Raw genomic sequence first — 26,139 nt, forward strand, 5'->3', positions numbered from 1 at the left:
TTCGAGTTGTTTGCACTCTTTTCAGTGTTTTAGCCACTGATCGGATAATACATTGAATATAACTGTTATAGGTACCAAAAGTAAAGCCTGAATATGTATGCAGAACTCATTTCTGGTTACCTAATAGAAATACAAAAAACTATAGAAATATATGGCTGACAACGTTTACTAGGCTTCCCCCCCTACTTAATTTTTAAATTCTGCTTTTACTTTGTAAAGAGTATATTAACACTACACCTTGTCGCCAAACCTAGTATTACGGTAAAAATACTATTTTAATCATTTTCTTTATTTGTCGCCTTAACAGGTGACAAATAATGAAATGCTTAATATGAGCCAAATAAATTGTCGATACGGTAAGAATAGGAGAAATGTTTACTTTATAGTTTTAAATAAGGAAGAGCTGTTGGAGAATAGTAAAGTTATATTTGAAGTTAAAGTGACGTCATGTTTTCTAAGAACAGGCTGCTTCTAGTATGTGTTAAAGTTTTCCTGTTTCTTTTTTTCCATTTCTTTGAGCAGCTGTTGCAATGAATTAAATTATATTAACACATTTCCCCGTAAACTTTTCATATCAAGTGCGATTAGAATATTCATTATCTTTACTCTCACGTCAACGTTTCTGAGTTATTTGTACTTTTTACGTAGGATGTATTGATATTGTTACCAATTTTTTTTTAATAAATATGTTTCACATGCTTAGAGTTCATTATTTTTTAACCAACATGTAAATTTTTGCGACTATTATTTGAATATGACAAAGTAAAATATCATACGTAGTTCAAAATGTTTTTGTTTAATGTGGCAAATTACCAAAGATCATTTATCAAATATAATGTTATGGCTAAGAATTAGTGTAATGCTCTAGTTATTTATTACTTTGAGTAGTCCTTTACTTTTCTCAATTATTATTTCTAATTACTCTACCTAGCTACTTTTGCTATCATTTGATTCTTTGAAAACAAGCATGCACTTTGTATGCAAACTCTTGTCCAGACTGTAACTTGAATCAGTATTTTTAGCATTATATCATACCCTTTCATTATAAGCTTAAGCCACTGATATGTATGTTACACTGGATAACGCACCATGTATAAAATCATAGATAAAACAAACAGATTGCTGATGTATATACAATTTATACGTAACCCGTACCAAATTGAACATTTCAAGATGGCGGCTCAAGTAGGCAAAAGACTATAATGCTGCTAAAGACTTATATGCTGTTAAACCATTGCAAACGTCAGTCAACATCAACACCAACAGTCCTCCTCAGGATTCCACTAACATGGACGTTCTATACATCTACCAATCTGTAAATCAATTGTTCTTGACTAACATACACGATGAACAATATGTAGTATTCGTACGGTAAATAGTAGATTAAAACCTTGTGTCGTTCAGCCGTTGAAAAAATTATAGAAAATCACTGTTGAGCATTTTACACTTGAATCAATAGATCCTTAGTAGTTTCATCATGATGAGCATTGCAAGTGCCCTTAAGATTTCCCCAAACATAACGAGTACTGGTGGAAATTTTTACTTTCACATCTTCACATCATCTCATCAATTATGATGTCAAGTAACCTCAAATTAAGAATATTGGGTCCAAGTGGAACAAATGAATAAGTTTTTTAGTTATGGCATTGAATCGAGGGAATTTCAAATTTGTGAGCGTTTTAAGATTGTGAGAAGAGTGCATAAATTAGCAAAACTAACTTTATTTAAGAAATAAACTGCAGGCGCAGAGTGCGGAAACTTTTCGGATCTCACTTCGGCATATATTAAAAAGGTTATTTCTATCAAATTTTTGTATTTCTATGACAAGCATCACGAAAGTTGTTTTGGAAAGATATTTTTGGCCATCATAAACGGCCTAAAAAACGGTCACAATAGCAAAGATCATTGATAAGGATATATACAACACAGTTATGCTATAAGTTCTGTGCTGACTCTTGCTTTGACAAGTTAATACTGTGTGATATTGATGAGCAGAGTTAAATGTATAGCATGCACATGCTTTGATATATTTCACGAAAAACTGATGGGAAATACCAAAGAACTAAGTAACAGTGTTTTACTACATGAATATTTCTTCTAAAAATTTATTCTTACCGAAAGATTCGAGTTTAAAAGAAAATGTTAATAACCAATCCAAATACTAATTCCTTAAAGAAATGGATTTCTAAGGCAATATTCTGCAACAATAATGCAGTACATGGGCGGAAATACATGCATGTTTAAGAAAACGTGACCCATTTTGCGATGAAATATTTTGTAGTAGATGGTGCCCAAAGATGTATTTAGCTGAGCAAAAAAACTAAAGATCAAGCCTTCATGGCAGCAAAATAAGCCACATTTTAAACTAGTTTCTCAAGTTACATTAATTCACTTGATAAATAGAGCAAACAATTTAATTTTCTTTGACTCGCTAGAAACTGCAAGATATAGTCTTCAAACATTTGTTTCCTAATAGAACGCCATATTAATCCTCACAGCTTTGGAGCTTAGTAACTTTGTACGGCTTCAACTTTGACTGCAGAATCCAATGTATTAGGAAATCTGTGGCCTAGCATGTATGTACTTATTGGTGAATGAAAGTTATGATTAATTGGAAGTAACATGATGAAATTTTCCCTTTTTAAGTGAATATATAATGGCTCGGTATGAATAATAACAAAGAGATGAAACTACAGAAAAAGTGAAAAAATATTTTTAAAGGTTTTCTAAATTTAACGCATGTGATAGTTTGCTAAATCAGCTTGACATTGTTCGAAACTTTTTTCATTTCTTCTCAATTTTTTATCATAAGATAGCTTTAGATTAACTACTAAGATATTAATGGCTAGTTAGGATGTAATTGCTTTCTCACTGATGTTTCTGCCTCATTCTGCTTCTCCATTACTTTGAGGACAGCGAAAATTATTTTTCATATATGCATTCACCAACTTCTCAAAAAATTTGGAATAATTACTGCAACATACAGTGGACTACTATAAAAAACAACAGGTTTAGGTGTACAACGACCAGAGAATATTGATTTCATCTGATTAATAACATGTTCTAGGCATGTATTCTTTTTTAGAGAAGCAAGTTCAAAATATTTAGAGTAATAATCAACTACAATCACATTAATCTTTCCACAATATTCTAACAGGTCTGCAGGTTTTTCCTGCAACAGTTTTCAAGGAAAACAAGTCATTGTTTAAGGCTCTGCATTGTCGTATTAATAATTTCAATTTCTTTACCTAATTCCTTCCATTAGACAGTATTTTGGATTCTCTCTTTGTACACACAAAAATACCTTGATTGCCAAAATGAATTTTTTTGATAAAATTCAAACGTAACATCAAGGAAATTTTTAAGCGCAAGTTTCATTGACACTTGTTTTAAAATTGTTGCTACTGTAAAAATGGCAGAAGGGCACAAATTTTTTGATTTCCGTCCGCCCAAACTTTTGTGGAGGATTCCGAACGTTTCTAACACAGTGAATCTACTTGTTGATGTTGATGTATTTCTTCTAAGCCTTTGAGCATGGCGGTATGTTTTAAACATTGTGATACATAAATATCTAAATCGTAGGATAAATCATCATGTAAGTCGCAAGGTATTTGTTATAAGAGCTCGGGACAGTGCTCTAAGTCAACCACAAACAACTCTCTCCACGTATGTAACGAATATAATTGGAGAATTTTCTTAGCTTAATCCAGAATCTCTGTATTTATGGAGGAAGTTGTTCTAAAAGCTTCCCAACAAGAAAAAGAATCAAGGGCATATTATTGGTGTGCCAAATAGAATGTCCATTCCGTTGATACGAAATTTTAAAGTTTTGGAATCCCAAGTTGTAACCAATACCTCGATATGAGGCTGTCGTTCTTGTCAGTGATCTTGGGGCATCAGAGGCTGGTTTCCTTCCTCATTTTATGTTTATTTACCAATTAGAGGCTCCTAGACCAATCGAAAAGTTGTCGGCTTTCCAAACTGTTCCTTTTGTAGGGTCACTTCGAGTTAAAACTGCGGCAGAACTTAGCTACGCCTTCATCTCTTTAAAAGTTCTTTATTGATCACAATCCTATTGACATGCATTCTTCGTAATCAATACACCTCTAATAGCGATTCGTTTTCCTTATAATTTTGGAATGTGCTTTCCCTGTTAACTCACCATTCCCAAAATCTTCACACATTACTTACATTATGTGTCACTTCCATACCTTGTATAGCTTCAATCTTTTCATGGTCAACCGTATATCCTTTTTAAATCACTATATTCCCAGCAAACTCTACCTTGTTCTCTGCAAACACACACATCTCCCCATTCATTGTTTAACTAATATTTTCAATTTTTTTTTCAATACAGCTTATATATCTAGTGTGCAGTCATTTTCTTTAATTGTGTTTTTTTTATGGAGAAATACGTCACTTCTCCAACATCTGTTTCATCTTTTTATGAAAATTTTTAAGCAAAGATTAAATGCCAAAGAGCAGTCAGTTAAAATAGAAGCTTTCAAAAGCAATAATAAAGAATTCTATTCTAACTTCTCTTTCATGTTGAATTTAGCTTCAAAAACTTTGAATCCTTATATTTCTGCCAAAAGATCTTGGATCTTCTGACTTTCCTATTTTACCTCAACAAGAATTGTTATTGATTTGGAAATACGACTGTGCCAGTGCATCATTCGGCAAAAAATATTGGTAATACCTTTGAATGAAAAGCCAATATTTTAGTATCCTTGTTATTTCATTTTATTTTTTTTTTGTCATCCTTAAAGCTATTTTTCTACAATTCGTAGATGCAAATGGATTACCCCAGGCTTTGTTTATATTATATTCTATTTTATATTTAAGTCTTTGTAAATTTTGGGATAAGCAGCTTTTATTTCATTTTCATATTAATTGATTTTATTAAGTGAATCACATCTTCTTTTGCTTTTAAATCAAGTGCATCAATAGTTGACTAAATTGAGGCTCTTTCAATTTTTTTTTTAATGTTACTCAAATTTTATTTTGGTAAGGATTTTCAACCTAGCTATTTCATTCAACTTAATAGCTTAGTTTGATACAAGTACTGTTGTTTCCACGCAGGTCGAAAATGTCTCGACTGGGAAAAATGAATCTTCCTAAGTTTTTGAATTATGTCAATACTCTTACACTCAAAACCTTATATAAAAAGCTTAAAATTTAAGAAGTAAGTCTGTAACACAAAGAAGTGAGCTATAGGTCTATGCTAGATTATTTAGATGATTTTCAAGCCGATAAAATTTTCACTAACTGTTTCCATCTCTTGTTAGGCATGACAATAAGATGCTCACTTATAGACATACCGTTAGGTTCCTTGTCAAAAAGTTTCGAGCAATACAAGACAGCCAACTCAATATCATCTTTTCATTTATTTGCTTATTTCTTGGCTGGGTCAACAGTAATCAAAAAAATTCCAGAGACTAACATAGAGTCAGCTTTAAATGCTCCTGATCATACTGTCAATAGCCTTCCACTTGACCACTAATATTTGCATCTATTCCGTATTAGGTTCGGCCGTTAGCAGTTTCAAGACATTCAGAATGGGATCAAAATGCATGAATTCCGTGTTTTAACGAGTAACTCGTGTTCTTATGTTGCTATTTCAATTGAGTTCTTTTGGGACTCTTTTAAACAACTTGGTTGACTATTTAGAAAAAGGCTAATATTTTTTAAAAATTATTAGATGTATTATAGAAAACTATTAAATTTTTGGTAGAATTATCTGCAGTTGTTTTCATCGAGTTTGCATGTTCATACTAAAATGACAAATGGCAACAATCAGCCTATCACAACATATTACCTGATGATGAATTTTGGGGCTGAGAGTGAAGTCAAGCGTTGTGCTAAGTTCACTTTAGTTAATGTTATTACTTATTTGTCTGAACGTGACAGAGTTCGAGTATTGAACGTTAGACAAACTTATACGCACGAGACTTGCACTGAAATGGAAGAATTCGTTTTAAAGAATTTCATTGTATCAAAGAGCTTGATTGTAGATTTTTTTATATGATCAGGAGATAAGTGTTCTGACTTGAAACTCATCTACGTCTACGTCTGTCTCTCGCTGTCACAACAATGGAAATAGAGTCTTCTAACAGCCCGCAGTTTTTGTGCTATGAATACGCGAGATATTTTCTGAACTAAGGTAAAATATTGTACAGCTTTTACTTGCCTAGTTACATGAAAATATCTTGATTTATGTCAAAAAACTTTCAAATATAATAAACACTGGACCAGAACGTAATACTTTTAAGGTTTCTGTTAGGAAATTTAAACGCGATACTTAGAAGTAGAATCGAGACACTAAAAACAGCCACGGAAATCCAAAATATTCCTATGAAACGGAGAACGTAGTAGAGTATAATAAAATATCACAGCACTAAAGTTTGCGACGAGAAATTATTTGTGAGAAAAGGGAGATAAATATAATCAGTTTGCCTTGTAACAGTATCAATCGAAATTAAGTAAGATGATTATAAATCAGTTTTATGTTTCACTGAAGACAAATTGAATTTAAGAACTTGATTACGTTGAACGTTTTATGTATTAGATTCAAATTTAAAATTGTGTTGATGTCGATACACTTCAAATTGCAGTTGCCAAGTTATTTTTGAATGTTGTCATTAGAAATTCAAATATGGAATGTTATGCATCTACGTTTTCATTGTGTTGTGTGTATCAAAATACTGAATACTTAACTGTTATGGCATTTTTTAAAATTTCAATGGTTTTAGATAGCGTATGAATTAGACCAATTCCTTTATTATTTCGAGTTTATACCTAAGCCGCCATTAAGTTAAATGATTATTGAAACTGCAATGCACTCACTGCAATGCACAGGTTTTTAAGGCAGTAAATAATTTTTGTGCCTTGTGAGCATTGATAAATTATCCAAAATTTGTGTCCGCTATGGTCGATGGTTGGAGATCGAGAGAAATATTTGATGAACTAGTGACATTGTATTTGTGTTTGAGTTTGTTAAAAATTGACTTTCTGACTGAAATAGGGTAACCATTCCACGATATCAATATTTTAATCTTTTTTTTTGGTTGTCAAAACAGTATTTGTTGCTGCAACTTTTGAGGCGCGATTAAAAAGCGATCTAATGTAATCAGTTTGCTTCTACAACGTCATGGTTCAGAATTGACAGCAGAAGCTTTTTATTCCGCACTTATTTTCTTTGTTCAACGTTTTATTAAAACATTTCTCAAAAGGATTACTCTCAGAACTTTTGTTAAATTTCAATGCATATTCATTACAGTCATTCAACTACGTGATAGGCAATTCTCTCCCAAATGCCATTGTGAACAGATTTTTTCTTCTCACTGTATTTTGAGAAGATTTTGAGTAACTATTTCACGGTAAACTACCACGTCTTTAAAGGTGTCAAGACATTTTTGTAAAAAAATACCGCATTGCAGCTTGACATAAAATTCAACTGTGGAATCATTTCTTTATTTTTATTTTTGCTATCTGTAATGAAGAAATGGAAAGAAAAGCAACGCTAAATGTGCGTTTTCTGATATCAAAATCAATTTTAAGATTCAACAATCGATAGAAAACATAAATTTATCTTGTTCACATGTAATTATTAAATCTCTTTAGACATTTACTCAACTAAAAGGAAACATGTGTTTATTAATTGACATACTATTCTGTCTCCTTTTTAAATAAATATTATATCGGTTCCTCAAACTGTGCAATGATCTTCCTTCCACAATCTAGAAAAATTTAGATCAGACAAATGATATCAAAGAGAGAATCCCGTTTAAGAAATATTCTTCAATTCATTACATGTTCTCTTTCCATGTTTTTCCAAAATTCATTTGAAAATACTTTTCTTTCATTTTCTTTTACATACTTAACAATCTTTTTATCTTCCTCAGCTATGTACAACTATAGAAAAAAAATTTTTTGACACCATTTATGATCGTAATAATTTCCTTAACAATTGAATTTTTAACTAGTTATCTAACTCGAAACAGTCGAGTGAATAAATGATCATTCAAAATGAATAAGTAACAAAAACCATAGATTTATTTAAAAATATGCATTGATGAGATTGATTTTTTTTTCCATGTAATTGTAAAAGTCTTCACAAGGAAATAATACAATGTCCGTGGTGAATTTTCATTTTATGTAATCGCTCCCATAGCCCCGCCTCGGGGGTCATGTTCGTGGCGCCGTCAATTTGGTAAGAAATTGTCTTTGCCGATTAAATCAACAAATCTTCGGTCAGTGAATTAAGGAAGTAAAAAAGTTTTAGCATAGCCATACAGCGAGTCAACTACACAAATCACGATGGTTGAAGTTAGTGCTTATTGATATAGTTTGGATACTGCTGGGGCTGGTTCTACGAAAGCCGTTTAAAATAAACGACGTATAGCCGTCAAAATTTAAATCGCCCTCTACCGTCAAAACTTTAAACGCTAAAAAATTGCGTTGTACGAAGCCCGTTTAACTTCATCCCCCGGTTAAACTTTGCCTATCGGCTGAACAAAGTTAAATGGTCTCATGAGATTGTGTAAGTTGCTAAACGGCGGATAAAGCGTTGTTGTCTTGTAGTTTTTTTTTATATATTGGTTTTAGATTACATGGCATTCATGTCTACGCTCTCCCAGAGGTAAATAGACCCGCTGATAGAATTCACACACGTAAAATACGATGTGAAGTAGACGAGCAGCGTTTCAACGTACTACAGTGACAACGAGTAACGAGTTGCATGAACGCTGTTGCTTCAGTCAAAAAACTACTGGCTATATATAACACGTCTTGTCGAAAACCATGTCCAACCAAAAGGAGTAGAGTAAAAAAACAAGTTACCGCCTTCTTGTAAGACTTATATAAACTTTGAATCGCATTCTGTATTTAATATGAAGATATCATGTCTTTTCGGGAGTTTCTTTACGCCATGTCGTGTTAAAAGCAAAGAAAGTCGACTAAATTGCAGTCAGCAAGCGTCTGGGAAGAAATATGCCTTCATAAAGCCAGAATCCTTTGCATCCGAAAACTTTTAGAAAGTGAAAAATTTATTGACTGTATTAAATATATTAAAAGTATAATTCTCGACTTTTCCCGCTTAGTTGCCTAGTGATTAAATAGCAAAAACTGGTTTTTGTCACTGTGCTATACTTAAACATTGAACTAAAAACATCTGGAACGAAAGCTCCTATAGTTTTCTATAATGATTAGCTTCGCCTAAATACTCCTAAATTTTGTCAACCTCCTTAAAATAATGACTTTTTTTTTCGGCGACCGATGTTTGTTTAGGCTTCTTGGTAAAAAAAAAAAAAAGATTTATTTTCGTATTTCTACACATTTTGTCTTTTGAAATTGCATCTTGCAGAATCAGTTAGTGCAACAGCAAGACATTTTTAGGAGAAACATTTTCAGCACGGAACGAGGAAGAACGATCGGCAAACAAATACAAGTCTACAAGACGGAACTGAATGTTTAAAAATATGAATGCTATATAAAACATCTTTGAATGTTTTATATGAGCTTTTTCTAGTATGATTCATGTCCTTTTACGTTTTATCAATGTTCCAGTGATATTATTTGTTTGATGACACACAATTTTTCCTTGTTCATTTAATTATTGTTTTTGTATCCTCTACCAATATGTACAGTAATTTCGATAATTCCTTTATGGCTAAGAATGCTTTTTAAGTTTATATATCATTACTATTTCGAGCTACGGTCTAGTTACAATATTTTTATAGAAGAAATACTAATGACCATGCACTTGCTTCTTGTTGCAATATGCTATTTTAACGCTATTTCTTACTATAGCTAAACTTTCAAAATAATACAACAAAATAATTTGGTTTAGTTTTTGTGGGGTCTGTTCTGCTGAACTAAAAGATGAAATAAGATACTGTTGGAAGTGCCGAGCTGACCAAACAAAAATTTGTCCACTTTCAAGTTGTGAGCCCTCAACGAGTAGTGTTTGTGGAGATAAACGGAATACACCTGCAGATGGTGTAACCCAGCTGTCATTTGGCAGGCCTCAGAATGCGAGTAAAGTACTCACATTTGAGCAGTTTATGAAAAAGAAAACAAGCAAAGAGAACTGTGCACATTTTCGATCAACTAAGAAAGCTTAATCTGACCTAAATGAAGACGTAACAGTATTTATTGGACTAAAGAGGTTTAAAGATGTTTCCCTCAAAAGGGAAAAAGGGGAAAGGCTCCCAATTCGTGTTCGAAAATCAGCTCCATACAAGATAATATTGCAAAAAGCCATTGAAGAAATGACAGCATTTCATAGATCTTTTGATGGAAAGGAAAGATATGAGTTTTTGTTTGAAGACAGAAGCTGTGCACTTTTCATGTCTGGTTCAAAAAATTTTTGTTGAACTGGAAAAGTACAAGTTTGAAATTGGAAGAGATTATAAAAGCATAACTTTATATTTGTGCACTCAGTTTGACTTTGATCTGAAAGAAGGCGTAACTCATACCTCAAATGAGTCTGATGAATCAACTGATGAGGAATATCATCATCACTTCAATTTGCATACAGAATTAATTTCAGAATATAATGGATCCACAATTTGCAAGACAAAGGCAAGTGTAGTTGAATCTGCTACATGCACTAGATGAAGATATAGCTAGGCAGTTGCAACTGCAATGGAATTAAGAAATTGAGTTTGCTTAACATCCAAATCTCTTGATTCAGAAAACTTAAAAATCATCGCGAATGCAAACTGTTCCATGATAAATGATAAACACGATGTCATAAATGCTCTCTCTTCGAAAGTAAATGATAGTGACCAGTTTTTTATAACTACACAAAGAAAGGCAGACCTCTCAAGAAATTTTTCACTTTGACAGCGTCAATCAAAGAAAAAGTTACCGACCAATAGAATAATAGTAAAGTACTGTGGAGAAGCGAGAGTCGATTCTGGAGCCATTGCAAAAGAATTCCTCTCAGATAAAGTTGCAAACATATCAACAAATCCATCTGAAACTGGTGTTCCTATTAACTCCACATTTCATGTCCAAAATGGAGACTTTCGCACAAGCTGTGAGATAGCTGCTGCATCTTTTGCACATAGTGGGCCACCACCATGCTTCTTGGAAGAATGTGCCTACAGTTGCATCTTTGCTGAAATTGATTTGACCAAAGTTGATGATAAATATATAACTGAATAAGAAAAACAAAAACTTTATGATATTAGACTTGATTGTACTACGTACCGTGATTTTATTTTGGATAATGGCTACACTTGGAGATATGATTATGAAAAATCCAGATGCTTGCCATTCTCTTTTTGTGAAAAAATTTTGTGCTGATAAGGTTCCTGATGCAGATTATCTTTTTTCTTTGGTTGAACCTGTGTTTTCAGAGGAAGGATTTTCAAGGCGAGCCTTGTAACACACTATAGTGGACAACCTTCAAGATTTTTTAATTTCACTAGAGGACACATTAGAACCAGGATATTCAACAGCAGTTGCTTGGAAATATGATGAAGAAGAGAATGCTAACACGAACACAAAAGAAATATTTGAAATGCCAGAAATGTCTGTAAAAAGTATTATGGGATGGCTCACTGGCCAAAGACATAAACATATTCTACCTAAAGAGAAAATCCGTCAGAATTCTAGGAAATATTTGGTCCAGGATTCCAGTAAATCATTCTCTTAAAACTGCGTCTAGATCTTTCTTGAACTCCTTCTGGATCAAGCCCTCTTAACAATCCTGGAACAACGTCTCTAGGTACAGTTATTCCCTTCATTTGAAGGGCATGCCATATTAAACGATAACCTCGGCAACCTCCTGGAACGTCTACTTCCGCACGAATTGCACCACGTACAACGTCCATATCATAATTGCTGTTTTTTCGTCGAAGACCAAAATGTTTTCTTTTTGCTTTAATGTACTCATGCTAACCGGCTTACCGTGATATTTTCTTATGAAGTTAACAATTTCTTTGTATTGAAATCTTTTTAGGAAATAATAACGTATGATCTCTTCCTCGCTGCTTTGTTCAAGATTTTCATGGTCATCGACATCGTATTCTTCAATGTTTTCCCATTTTATATTTTTTATACTATAAGTCAATGGTATAACTTCCTTCACTTTGCTTCCGCCGTAAGAATTTCAAATGTTGCCGTGAGTTTTTAAATGTTGATGTGAGTTTTTAATTGTTGCCGTGAGTTTTTAAATAGTTGCCGTGGGCTTTTGAAATGTTGTTGTTAATTTATAAAAGTTGCTGTGCATTTGTAATGTTGCCATATATTTTGAATGTTGTCTAGCTAACATCGCTGACGTAAGTTGCCGTGACACTTATAGGCCACCGTACTTTTACTTCCACATCGTAAGTATTGACTCAAAAAGTACTTTATTCAATATATTTTGATTCGCTGAGTTGATTTTACTAAAATAAATTTAAGTTGAAGTTTTTTTAGGTCAGAAACCTTACGACAGATTACTATAATCTAAACTACGTGATGGCTTGAATATTTAATTAACGTACCGGTCTTTTTATCTGTTTAATGTAGTCTTTGTTCAGCCGTAGTAAGTAAAGTAAAAACTACTTTATTCGATATATTTCGAGGAAAGGAAGCGATTTGTAGTAAAACAAATTTAAATTGAAGGTTTTAAAGCAAGATATTTGACAATAGAGTTTTAATATTACACTACACGAGCTACATGTGGTCTGTTTACATCAAGAACACGCAAAGTTCTATTTGATTGTTTTAAACGAAACGCACCGTCTTGATGTAGTTTCATGTCTATGCTAATCTACTTAATAACAACGACTATATAATATACTAGGAAGTTATCTCATCTATGAAGCGGACTACACGATCTTTATATTTCAAACATTTCTGTATGAACGTTTGCTCGTTAAGACATTTACGGACAAATCTGCGACGTCTAATACATCGTGAAACAAATTTTTTAAGTTTATCATTCCAATCAGTGGGCATGCAAATCTCGGACCGGGCATTATCCTGAATATTTTCACTAAAACGCCTGGCTCCATCAGAACCTTGATCATGGGCATGCTCCGTGCTTGGTGTGGAAACCTCCGACTCCAAACTTGTTGAGGCAGATGATACGACCTCAAGCTCCTCGTGCATTGCTGCTTCGGAGGGTGAAACATTGGGTTCAGAGGCATCGGATGTTACATGTGTGATAACAGCTGGGTAAGGACTAGAAGGCAGGACTTCATTACCACGTAGTTCTTCTTCTTCAGCGCTAGTGCTGGTACGGTTGGCGATAACATCCTCTACGTTCCTGGACATATTAACTAGACGTAGTTCTCGATGTGTACGTAGATCTTGATCACGTCGTCTCTCAATATTGGCTTGAGCAGCTCGCGCTTCTCTGTTTTCTTCGCTTTTCGTCCTGCGCGCTGTTTCGGTTTCATCCTTAAATTTTTCTTCGTATATATTGAATGTAGGCAGCTTTTCTAAAAATTTTTTCCCGTAAGAAAAAGGCTGTGTATTATTTTTATGGAAATAATGCACGACCATGCTACTTGCGATCGCGTTAAAAAGATCCAACAAATATTTTAGTTGTACGTCGCTCTCCATTTTCTTGAATTCCGTCATCATTTCATTCACCCGGCGATTCAAGTCGGGTTTCCTTTTAACCATTTTCTCGTCGGTGGTATCTGGCACTGGAGAATACATCTTTGCTTCAAGGTTTCAACGCCACCCAAAGGCTATCTAACTGCGTAGTGATGTAGCAGGTATCACGGCTAGAAATTCGACGACAGAACGCGATGTCTTGAATATTCAATTAACAGTTATGTTTTTACCTCTGTTTAAAGATCCTTTGGTTCGCTGCATTAAATAAACTTGACAACAGAAACATTGCTACGTGTAGAGACGAATATTTAATTACTATATTCAAATTACGTGTTAACCCATGTTCTTTCTGTTTCAAATTCTGACAATTTACTTTAGTAAATGCAATAAAAACAACTTTATTTCATTTATTTTGAGGAGTTGAATCGATTTCTAGCAAAGTAAATTTCGTATGAAGCTTGACAAGGTCTTTTTCGCATAATAGAACTCTAGCGTATGCACGAACACTTCACATGCAAGGAAGGCGGAAAATTCCAGTAAAATAACAAGATGTCTAATCACGCGTCCGACCGATGTAAAATTAAATTAAAAGCGAGGGCACACAGTTCAACAATACATTCGATATAAGTTCTTGGTTTATTACACAGTGTCAGACGAAAACAAAGAAAGACTACGTACAAAGAGAGAAGCAAAGGAATCGTTTTTGGAAATAAATGTAAGTTTGTTTCGATTATTTTATTATAATGAAGGTCCGTTTGGTTAGTGGTGTCGACATCTTCGTCACTGGTATTTTTAATGCCATCTTCTTTATCCTCGGACGGTTCACTTTCACACAGGTCTCTAGATGATAGCCTCCTCGGTAGTGCATATGCTTTAGTCCGTCGACAGGGAAAAAAGGAGTCGAACACGTTCGTGTACTTAATGAAATTCCATTCTATCGAAGTTGGCTTGGCCGAAAGATTTTTCCATAAGCGGCCAACAATCATTCAGCTTGGGATGACCGCGAATTCGTACTTTGACAGCCGTTATGTAGATAGTTTTGTAGATAGGTAAAAAAAAAACCCCTTCAAAATCAGTAAAGTATACGATAAAATTTTAACGATGAACAACTAAGCGTTCAAAAAGGGTTGCCCTATGTTTCTGCAAGTTGCGCCATATGACAGTTTCCCATACTCGGTTTGTTCCATTGAGCTCTATAAAACCTGGAGGGGCAAAGGGGCCTGGACCCCGTGGTCAAAAACATGGCGGTAATGGCTGATTTTGGTGGTCAAAACTTCCACTTTAAAAGTTTTTTTCAATATTCACTCCCTCCTGATTTCTAATACTGTTTGTATGAACGAAAACAAGTAAGAAAAAAAACAATTACGATACCGACAGCATATCATGTGAAAATAATGCTTCAGCATTGCGTGAAATACACAGTACAGACACACATCAAAGTAAAGAAAATCAACGGTAGAGGAAAGCATATTATGGATGTAACATTTAAATTATTTTATGACATTTTAGCCTTTTAAAAGTGAAAATCAAACGCCATTAGTAGACCTGTCAATCTCGTCAAACTTATACATTATTTCATGCTTCTGTGTGTTTGACTGTTTGTAAACAGTTTGGTACAACTATTTTTCTTGCTTCAAATGGATAAATCTGTGTAAAAATGCTCCTAAGGAAGCGAGAAAATGTTTGCTTCAGTCCTACGACATAAGTCAACTGAAAGTTTACCATGGATAAGTATCATATGTGTATTGTCATTACCTGATAAATCTACTGAAAACTCATAAAGAAAATATGTTGAACTAGAAGAGCTACAAAAAAGAAAAAAATTCAAAACACCATGATACTATTGCTTGGTAATTTGTAAACAGCTTGGCAGAATCTTGGATCTATTACTGAACAGAACTACATTAATTTTCCATTGAAATTACAAACTTGGAAACTAAAGTGCTTTGGTTTCTTTGACAAAAACACTGTCTATTGCTGCATGAAGGCAAAATGGTTATTTGACAGTGTATGTGAAGAAATTTATCAAGTTCTATAAATATTATTGTCATTACTTACAGTTTTTTGGAATTGTGTAATATATGTCATGAGCAAGATATAATTTTTCAAAAATGCTAACCCCTTCAAGCACTACTACTCTTCTGTTTTGCTTAAACAACTTACAGCTACCAATACTAATTATTTATATGTACAAACTAACATTTGGGAATTAAATGATAAACAACTTGTTAAATCTTTGTATTTTCCATCAAGCCTTTGAATTAGTTCCTTTTATCTCTTGGTAAAAAAATATTAATGAAAGACTTACAAATCAAGTTTCTCGAAAATAGTATTTTGTACAAAGAAACTAAATAATTGGAAAGGTCACATGTTGAAGACAGACTTTGCTTCTTTGACTAGGTTGCTTGACCATGAGCAACTTTAAATTTGTTTACAATTTGTTTAAAGAATTCTTTTTATTGATTTCTACTAATTCTTCATAAGACACAAAGAATTTCTTTGCCATCAATTTTTGCTTCTTCTACAATCAACTTCATTGTAACCAATGCATCCGATGTGAATTTGTGGATCACCTGGAATCATACCAAGGATGGATTTAATGAGATAAGATAATAATATATTTAATTTTTCATTCATATTAATGATATAATCATAAGCTATTGTTGAACAAAAATTTTAAGGTAGAAACAAATCTTAGCACATTGTTCAACACACTACTTTCATCTTGGTTTTGAAGTATTAACCTGTTTACTATAACAATAAATACTTCATTTACAGAAACGCTAAGTAGTACTTTAAAATTGTTTGCATAAATCCAACTTTCTAATCTCATTATAATTGTCTACACTATACAGTCAGTCAAATTGAGCAGGAAAACAGTTTAATAGTTATTTTTATTGTATAACATATACCATAGTTCTCAATAATTTTTCATGGCACTGCATTCAATTTCAACACAACTCTGTTGTAAACTTTCCCTTCATCTTTTCAAAAAAAACATGAACAAATTATGCCCCATGTTTGGGAGGTAAACTCAATTCAAATCAGGAGAGTTTAGCTTGATGCCTTGATCATGATACAAGATGGATGCAAAACTCGATAAAAATTGACAGCTTCGCCACGTCTGACGAGCGATTAAGTGAAGAACAAACAAGACTGGACCAAAATAACTTTAAATTAAAACTTAGTAGTAGAAACACTCTTCAAGTATCGTGTTAAAAACAAAATAGTAAAACTAATACTGTGCTACTTACCGGAGTCAAGAAATGTTCCCTTTTTTTTTCGCTATTTCAGCATCCGCAAACCACAGAAGTTGGCAGTTTAATAAATAAAGTTTTTAAAAAGTGTTTATGTTAGGAAAATAAATAGTTTTGATATTTTCTATACTTGCAATCGTGGCGGTCAAATCAGGGTGGGCGACAAAAATTTTATTTCATGAGCCCGCGTCTCTCCGCTGACTTTGACCACCAAAATCCGCCATGTTTTTGACCACGCGGCCGCGCGCTAATAATTTATACTAATTTTGTTGACGTTTCCCCTCCAGTTATTATAGAACTCAATGGTTTGTTCCTATATTATACAAGTAATTGACTTAGCGTGCAAAATATTTAAGAATTTCACACCACATAATATACGTCAGCAGATCGACGACAAGCGTGCAAGGCTGCAGATCGAAAAGCACTTCAAGGCACTCGAGAGAAACCGTTACTGTCTAACGTTGAAAGATTGCGCGATTATTTTGATTTTATCAATTAAATACATTGTAAAGTTCAAGTATGTATTATTATTCAAATGCACACGCGTCATAAAGTTCAAGTGACTACAGTATGCAAATATAGACGCGTTAAAATTAGTCTAAAAAGGCCGGGTTTTCCATTTATTTATACTGTGGAACGCATACAAAACGTGAGGGGCTACAAAAGGAATTTGAAGTTATTGAGAAAGAAGACCGTATTCATAGAAGTGTTGTGTTCTCTAAAGAAATTGTCCTGTTTCCCACAGCATATAACCTGTCTAAAATATATAAATATTTGTCGCTAATATATCGCTCCTTGAGGCCTCTGAGACGAAGAAAATTCATGGGGCACACGAATGTCATTGTGACTCAATAGTTAACTAATATGTAGACATATCATCGCAGGCTCATAATTTTTATTATAAATTGTAATATGTGTCAAAAAATCGTTCGTTATTGAGATAGTCAGCTGCGATAAATATAAAAAGAGAGGGTGAACCTGTAAGGATATACATATATATATATTAAAAACAAGTGAAATGAAAAAAAAGATAGATATAAAACCAATATATTTCATAAAAAGATTTATTTTACTATACAGTAGAACTATACAAACACAATATTACAATGATGAAAGTGCAAAGTCCAATTTTTAAATGATATTATGGGAACTCCAAAGTCCAATTTTATAATGATAGAAACTTTTCTTTATAATCATCATCAATTCTATATCCATATCACTAAATCCTGTAAAAAAGTATATCTGTTCAATATGTAATTGCAATAATGTTAATAAGAGTACTTAAATGTCCTTACCAATAAATCCAGATGAAATTAATCACAAAGACAACTATTACTGGAATGATTAAAAGCCATTATTAATTTATGAAAACAAAAAACAAACCCAAGATGAAGAAGAGTTATTATGAATTTTTTTTTACTTTTCACAAACCAATAAAATTTAACAAAACAAAAAATGACATAATTCTACTTTTGAAAGACATCCTCTCTCTTCAAATGACTGAATACTTTATGATAGAAGTATCTCTATAAAATGTGTATAAATAGAGAGATAATTGTAAAAAATGAAATTTCTTGTAAAAAATTGAAAAGAAATAAATTAAAAAATGTAAAAAATGAACGAAAATTTTAAATAAATTGCAAAACAATTTTATCCAATAAAAAACAATAAATTACATGTTTTTACAATTTAAAATGTTATATCGTAAAATTTTTAAAACAAAGGATAACGAAATGTTTGTGGTATTTAAGTATATTAAAAGTATTCTTATTTGTTTGTTCTAATATATCATTTTTTTCAAGTGACTTCTCGTGGATTTTAGTATTTTCTCTTTCCATTTTTATTACCATTTCAATTTTTTCTTTCATTTCTTTGTGAAGTAAAAAGTTCGTTGTTTTAATGAATGTAGATAATTTGAGTAGTCTTTTTTTTATTCACCATCTTTATTCAATTTTTATTTCTTCTATTTGTTTTTTAACTTCAATGAATTTAATTTCTTTTTTATTTCTTTTTGTAATTCCTTGTTTTCTTTACAACAAAAGTTTGCATGAAAATAAATACATTCTGATGGAGTTTTTAAATAAAATATAACTTACTGTATAGTTTATTTTTTATATTTTATTTTTCTTTCATTCAATAAAATTAATTTCTTCTTCAATAGTTTTTTATTTCTTTCTTTTCTTTACAGCTAACATGTGAATGACGACAAACACACGCCATGGAGTTATTGGTAATGATGCACTATATAGCATTTTTATTTGATGTCCTTGACATTGTTTACAATAGAAACAATATATACACAACAATTTTCTATAATTTTTATATGTAACAGTATTTTTATTTTAGTTCATTTTTGTGAACAACCAAAATAAATCAAATTACTCATAAAAAATCATATAATAATGTGTTTTTTCTTTTATTACTTCTTTAAATTTCTTTTTTGTATGTCCTTCTATTTCTTTTTCTATTTTCTTCTTCTTCTTTTATTAATTTAATTTCTTCTTCCATTATTTCTTTAATTGTTCTTTTTCTTCACGGCAAACGTTTACATGATAGTGAATACTCTCTGCTAGAGTTGGTGCAAATATTTTTTTATAATGCAAATTAAGTTCGCAATGAAAACACAATCCGCAATAAAAGTAATATTTATAAAATAACTTGGTGTATAGTTTACTGATCAAAGTATACGTCATATTGATTTTAAGTGTTTTTATCTTTTCTATATTAAATATCTGAAAAAAAGATATTTTATGTAATTAAGATGTTTTTTGTTTAGTTTCTATTTCCTTAAGTTCTTTCTTGTATAATTTTTTATTTTCTTTTAATTTTTTCTTCTGTTTCTTTTCCTTTACGGCGAATATCTGCGTGATACCTGATAGATTCTGCTTGTGTTAATGATGCACGACCAAAACAAAATAATTTAATTCCATGACTTTGACATAATGGACAATTAAAACAATATTTATAAAGTAATTTGTTGTATAGTTTATAGGTGTGATCATATGGCATATAGATTTTAATTATTTCTCCTATTGTAATTAAAATCCAATTTCTTTATTATTTTATCAAGCAGTTCAATTTTTTTGCAAAGTGTTCTATTACTTCTTTGTTATCTTTGCAGCAAACGTTAGCATGAAAATGAATAAGCTGAAATTCAGTTGGTATTTGATATGAATTATGGAGAATTTTATATTAATATTTTGGGCAAGCTCTACAAGAAAGGCAATAGTTAAAAAATAGTTTTCTTTATATAGCAATTATATTAGCAAAAGACCTTTTGACCTGATCTTTTATTAGTAATTAAAAAAATAGTAAAGTTACATTTTTACATACTTTTGCAGTAGCATAAAGTGTTTTTTTCATTTTTCCATTTTTTTAATTCTTTATTTAATTTTTTTGTATTTTGTTTTTTTATTAATAATAATAAATTCATTAAATAGATTTTAATTATATATTTATAAAAAGATGTCTCGACAACAAACAAAGCAACAACCTCGACTTAGACATCGAGTCTCCTGACACGACGATCTCGACCAATACAAAACGGAAATTCTAAAATAACAACTCTATACTTCAATGTACCATATATCGGACATTACTCACGACACACACAACGCACACTTAAAAACATTATAAAACGCTTCTGTACAGGTATAGACATTCTACTAATTTTCACATCATTCAAAATCAAAAACATTTTCTTATTCAAAGACCCAATCCCTGATTCGATTAAATCTATGGTGGTAAAAGAACTTAATTGCGCGGGATGTAATTCCCGATACACTGACGAAACTTCGCGTTATTTATCCACCAGAATCAGGGACATACCACAACAGACAAAAACTCTCATATCTACCGACACCTTCTTTAATCTCACTCATGTAAAACCAACTATTCACCTTCTTGCCTCAAAATCATCGACACTGCCGACACCTCATTCTCCCTTAAAATCAAAAAAGCACTCCACATTAACAAAACTAATCCTGACCTCCTTGGTTCATTTACAAACAAAATTGAATAATCCAACAGTTGATCTTCATATTTTGTTGTGTAATGACAGGTGCAATGAAAAGAATAACTTTAGGTACATCCCACTCATTAATTTCTTAAGCAAAGTTTGTTGTTTTTATCAAAATCTGAAGAAGTTTATATAATATCCTTTTTTTTGTAAATGAAGTAAAACTATTTACCAAAAACTCAAATGAGACATTTTCTTTAAAGAGCAGACAGTTTTCTGTGTGCCTAATGCTTCTCTTGCATCCTTTCAAAATCTTCTTATGCAACATGTATTGAATTCATTCAGAAATTATTCCTGATATTGAACGAATTATTGATAATGTGCTGAAGGTAATATCTGTTTAAAATTTGCTTTATGTTTTATTGATACGTTACTTTAAAAGTATCAGACAACGCAACTGCCTACCGTATTGCTTTATTGTTGAAAAAAATGACAGACAGCGCTACTTTCCATGCCATGAATAACATTATTGCTTTACACTATAAATACTAAAGAGCCTTGACATTTGTTAGTTTGGACAAAAAAAACTAAAAAACGAAGGCTTTAATCATTTTGTAAACCTGTAAAATTTGCTTTGAATGTGTTCCAAAAACCTGGAAATTGCAATTTGTACGGCGTCTGCCTTTTTATGACTGACGATTAAAAAATTCTGGATCAGCCCCTGGTAGTCAATTCACACATTGTCATGTGGCAAATATTTAAATGTTTTCACCAAAAGACTTTAAGTCACACAGTTTAATAATTTTCATGCAAAATATATGTATCAGACATTTTTCATATCTTCACAAAGGTTTATAATTCACGCGTTTTTTCACATTTTTACGCAAAAAATGTAATTTTCACATTTTTTCATATTTTTATCAAAAAACTATAATTCACGCTAAATAATTATTTTTGCATGAAAATGTGTTAAAATGTATGTATAAGAGTCATTGGGTGAAAATGTGTGATCGATTACAGTAATTTGATGACATATATTTTTGTCATGCCCTTTTTGTTTTCTTAAGCTTGTTTTAACAAATGCATATGAAACTCATCAACACGTAATGTCCGTGACAACGTTAAAAATGTTTTATATTTTTCTCTAAAACTTTGTATCTATACATTGCTTTTATCATATCCAAGCTTTCTTTGATTTGACGGACAATGGTTTTTATTCATTGTTACACCTTCTGCCTTTATAAGTAGTCTATCTGTATTTTTAAAATAAGATTTACAAATGCCCCAAGAGAATCTTTTTATTTTATTGGCTCTCTTCAACGAATACAATATTACGTCCGACTATTTGATTGAACGAATTTTTTAATTTGATCACGTTTTTTTGACACGTGTGTTTACCATCGGAAAGATGGATTAATTAGATGTATCTATTTGTTTAGACTAGTGTGATCCATAGTTATTCTTTAATGTGTACCCCTGTTAAACATCAATGAACATACGTAGTGTGTCTTATTTAACTTCCATTCTTGTTCTCCACTTCAACATGTATCCATATTTGTTCTTTTTTAGGTGTCAGCTCAACACAACCCTTGTCTGAAGTTCCTAAAACCTTGATCTACCCAAGAAAGATCTCTGGTGGTAACATGTTGGTTATGGCTAGTGGAGGGGCATCGTTATTTAAGCTTTGTGGCATCAGTTCAGTAGACCTTAATTGTCCTGAAGACGTTGAGGTGGTTTGCTAGTAAAGAGTCCCCAAAACCAGAAGTCCGTTTTCATGGTATGCTAACGGATTACGCAAAAGTTTTTGGCAAGAATTTCACATAAAATGGTTATGGTCTCGTTCCATCGTCTTCTGAGAAGATTTCATGTTCATCCTGTATCTTTCACCAATGTTACAATTACTTAGTTTTTTTATGTTTTTTGAAATTGTCGTTTTTATGACTATTATTTTAGAGCATAGACGTCAAAGAATCTTGTGATGGTACAGGTATTTTCATAATTTTTTTGTTGAAAAATTCTCTAGTTTCAATTCTTCAAAATTTTTCTTCTTAACTTGCATCTTTAATTTAGAATCTTTTCGATACGAGAAATCCTCGGGATTTGAGGTACTTTATACGATATATTCAATTTAAGTTTTCTTGCTTTAATAATTGTCATCTACCTATGGTAACTTTGCTATAATTGTATGGATAAATTATGTTTTTATAATTAATAGATTATTGGTGATCCTACTTCACTTGAGGATATTCAGCAAGAATGATGTATGAAGACAAATTTTGAAAACCAAAAAATCCCATTTTCGTTGCATGCATCCGGACACCCCGAGATAGTTGAGCACTAGTTGCGTCGCATGTTAACCAAGAGAACCACATAATCCTTGTTTGTTTGCCATGAAGCATATGGATGGTTTGCTCGTGATACATGACAAAAAGTAAATGGGTCAGTTAAATTAGGAAGATATAAACCGATAAAAATTGTTTAAAACATGTTTAAGGTTGTCTTTAATTATAAGTGTCAGAAAAAGACAAGGTCATAAGATGTTAATTCAAGTATTGCTTGATTTGTTTTATGAGAAGAAAACGAAAAGACAAAATTCGAAAGCAAAAAAACCCGTTTTCGGCCACGTTTCCTAACACCTTCTGATGTGTAAGGTGCTAGAACGCCGCATGTTGAAGTTTTGGTAGAAAATTTCCGCCCCTCCAAGCTATCATACTTGGGAGATGCCAATAGCAATCTTCCGTCTATCAGATCATGAGATCACCTGCGATTGGCTTTGCTCTGGGTACGCAGGGAGAGTGCGGTCACCTCCGAAGTGTGTGCGCTTAAGCCACTGCATCCACTGCTAGTTGACATTTACTGTATGAAGTTTTACCTTTATATATATATACAAAAATTTAAAGGCTTACGAATGTTGTGGGATGATTGTTATCGTTACTGCGCATGCCAATTTGATTTCTTTTATAATTTGCGACTAATTGAGTTAATTGACACAAATGTAGTGAAAGTACATATAGTTGGTCGTTGTCATGACTGTGAACACTTATTTGAGTGGACTGCGCATGCTCGAGCGCATTCGCAGATTATTTCTTTATTAAATTGTTACTAAGCATGCTATTTACTTCAAAATTGGTGCTAGTAGATGCAGTTGCTTGTTGCCACAACCATGAACTTGGGTAGCTGGTCAAGTTGACTGCGCATGCTCAAGCAGTCTGCGCATGCACAGATAGATTGTCTTGAAATTTGTGATTGAGCGAGCTAATTACTCCAAAATCGGTACTAGTAAATCCAGTTGGTCGTTACCATGAGCTTGAAGAGTTTGTGGAGTTGACAACGCATGCTCATATTCTCAAATAATTTGTGACAGAGCGAGCTCTGAAATTGGTGCTTGTAGATGGGCTATCATTTTTTCAAATTGGCAGATATATTTGCGAAATCTCGAATTGGTTTTCTTTACAAAATATGTTTTCCCGATAAAATATTTATAGTATAAACATATTTGAACTGAAACATTTTTGATTTTACTAAGCAGCAATATGTTACAGCTACACATATATAAATATTGTTTACTTATAAAAAAAGAAAGTGCAACATTCTTAACCCAGTCTTTTGAAAAAAAATATTAAAATATATACTGTGTGTATAAACAAAAAATGACTTGGGAAAAACAAACACGAAGAATAAGTAGGAAAAAGTCGACGGAAAGTTTATGTTTCCATGTGGCAAGATTATGAGGTGTTAGTACTTCTTGCAACAATCACATGCCTTAACATTCGACAATGTTAAGAAATATACGTCAAAATTGTCACCACTGAAAAAATTTTAGGAGTTTCTACTTTTAATGTTTACATTAGGAACTTTGTGTTTGAAGCGTAGGAGTAGGCGGAAAAAACCTCAATTGACAATAACTACGTAATCGTAGGTGTATCGAGATCACGGAACTTTGAACAATTATTTCAAGACGTAAAAAAATCCCAATATAGAACAGTAAAAAGGAAATAATCACACATCGACAGAGGGAAGTTGATATTGTCTTTGCTAGTAAGGACATATTGCAAGAAATTAGATTCTAAATTAACTTCCACATTTATCCAAATGTAAATAAATTTTTTTCAGTTTCTTGCTTATTTTATATTATTATGAAATTAATGTAGTGAAGCAACATTAAATCGACTTGAAATGTGGTTATATAGAGCACTAAATGAATGAGATTTATTCTGTATTTGTATTTTATCATTTGGACTAAAGTCAGAAAGCGTGTAATTTGAAATGGCAATCAACTGCACAGGAAGTGGGAGGTAAAGGTTGACTTTCAAGTGTCCTTGAAATTTGCGAAATTCAACTATAATTTTAATAACACCTATAATGTTTCTTTATAAATGCAAACACATTATTAAGTCGTATATTTCTGATGTTTCTTCATTTTTCGTTTAGTGTATTATTTTTGGTTCTTAAGTAATGACTTTATATAGTCATTTCTTAGATGCACTGCACATTAATAACAGGAAATGAAATGGTCTCCACCAAATTTTTAAACTTTTTACGTGTTAATGTACTGTACTTAGTGGGAGAGTTATTTTAATGTCAGTCAAGGACAGTAAAGCAATGTTCGCCGAATACTCGGCAAAGTCGGTGAGCAGTTTTATCATTTATTATTCAACATGAATTAAAAAACTGCACACCTAAAAATATTGGCGTGTGCTCTTATGCATACCAGTTACGTTTGATGTAAATGGAGAAACTCGCCCAAGAAAATACAAATTTCAGAAGTGCAAGAAGGAAGCACAGCCAGGGACGCCGTATCGTTAATTGGGAGAGGGGGCAAATATTCATCTATTCTTGGTCACAGCTTGTATAATAAAAAAAACTTATTCAACAAAAAATGCATTTAATAAAACCCAATTACTGATGTTTCTGCGTCCCTATGTCTATTTAAACTGAGGGAAGGGCAACTCAGCATGTCACATGAGTAAACATGTTCTCCCTTTGTAGCAAAACCTCATTGAGGTAGAGGTTACTGTCCCAAGGAAGTTGTCGCCTTCTTCAAGCATCGAAAGAGTTCCTTTCCCCGCAGTCAAGAATGCAAGACAAAATTCGATGTTGTTTTCATTTCTAACATTTTTGTTACATATTCATGTTATAAATTATAAACATTTTGTTTCACAGTAAAATTTTCTTCTCCATAACTGAAATTTTAACGAAATCTACAGATATTCACAAGACCCTTCTCGGCTTCCTGCTTTACAAAAACACTTTGGTTTTCTAGAGAGACAAACTAAATTCTTTTGGCTTTCGTTTGTTTGAAATATTTGCACTTCTAGGATGTACCGAAAAAAATTTACTGGTGATACAGCAATGATAGCATGA

General features: G+C 32.4%; 1 long non-coding RNA gene across 1 annotated transcript; it reads left to right on the forward strand.

Moving 5' to 3' along the window:
• The first annotated feature begins 12,133 nt into the window (after nucleotides 1-12,133).
• LOC124458155 lies at nucleotides 12,134-19,056 on the forward strand. The gene is made up of 3 exons (XR_006953038.1): nucleotides 12,134-12,338; nucleotides 14,208-14,275; nucleotides 19,006-19,056. It is a non-coding gene; the product is annotated as an uncharacterized LOC124458155 (long non-coding RNA).
• Nucleotides 19,057-26,139: the final 7,083 nt, after the last annotated feature.

The sequence above is a fragment of the Xenia sp. Carnegie-2017 genome, unplaced genomic scaffold (assembly GCF_021976095.1).
Source record: "Xenia sp. Carnegie-2017 unplaced genomic scaffold, XeniaSp_v1 HiC_scaffold_6, whole genome shotgun sequence".
Taxonomy (NCBI): Eukaryota; Metazoa; Cnidaria; class Anthozoa; order Malacalcyonacea; family Xeniidae; genus Xenia; species Xenia sp. Carnegie-2017.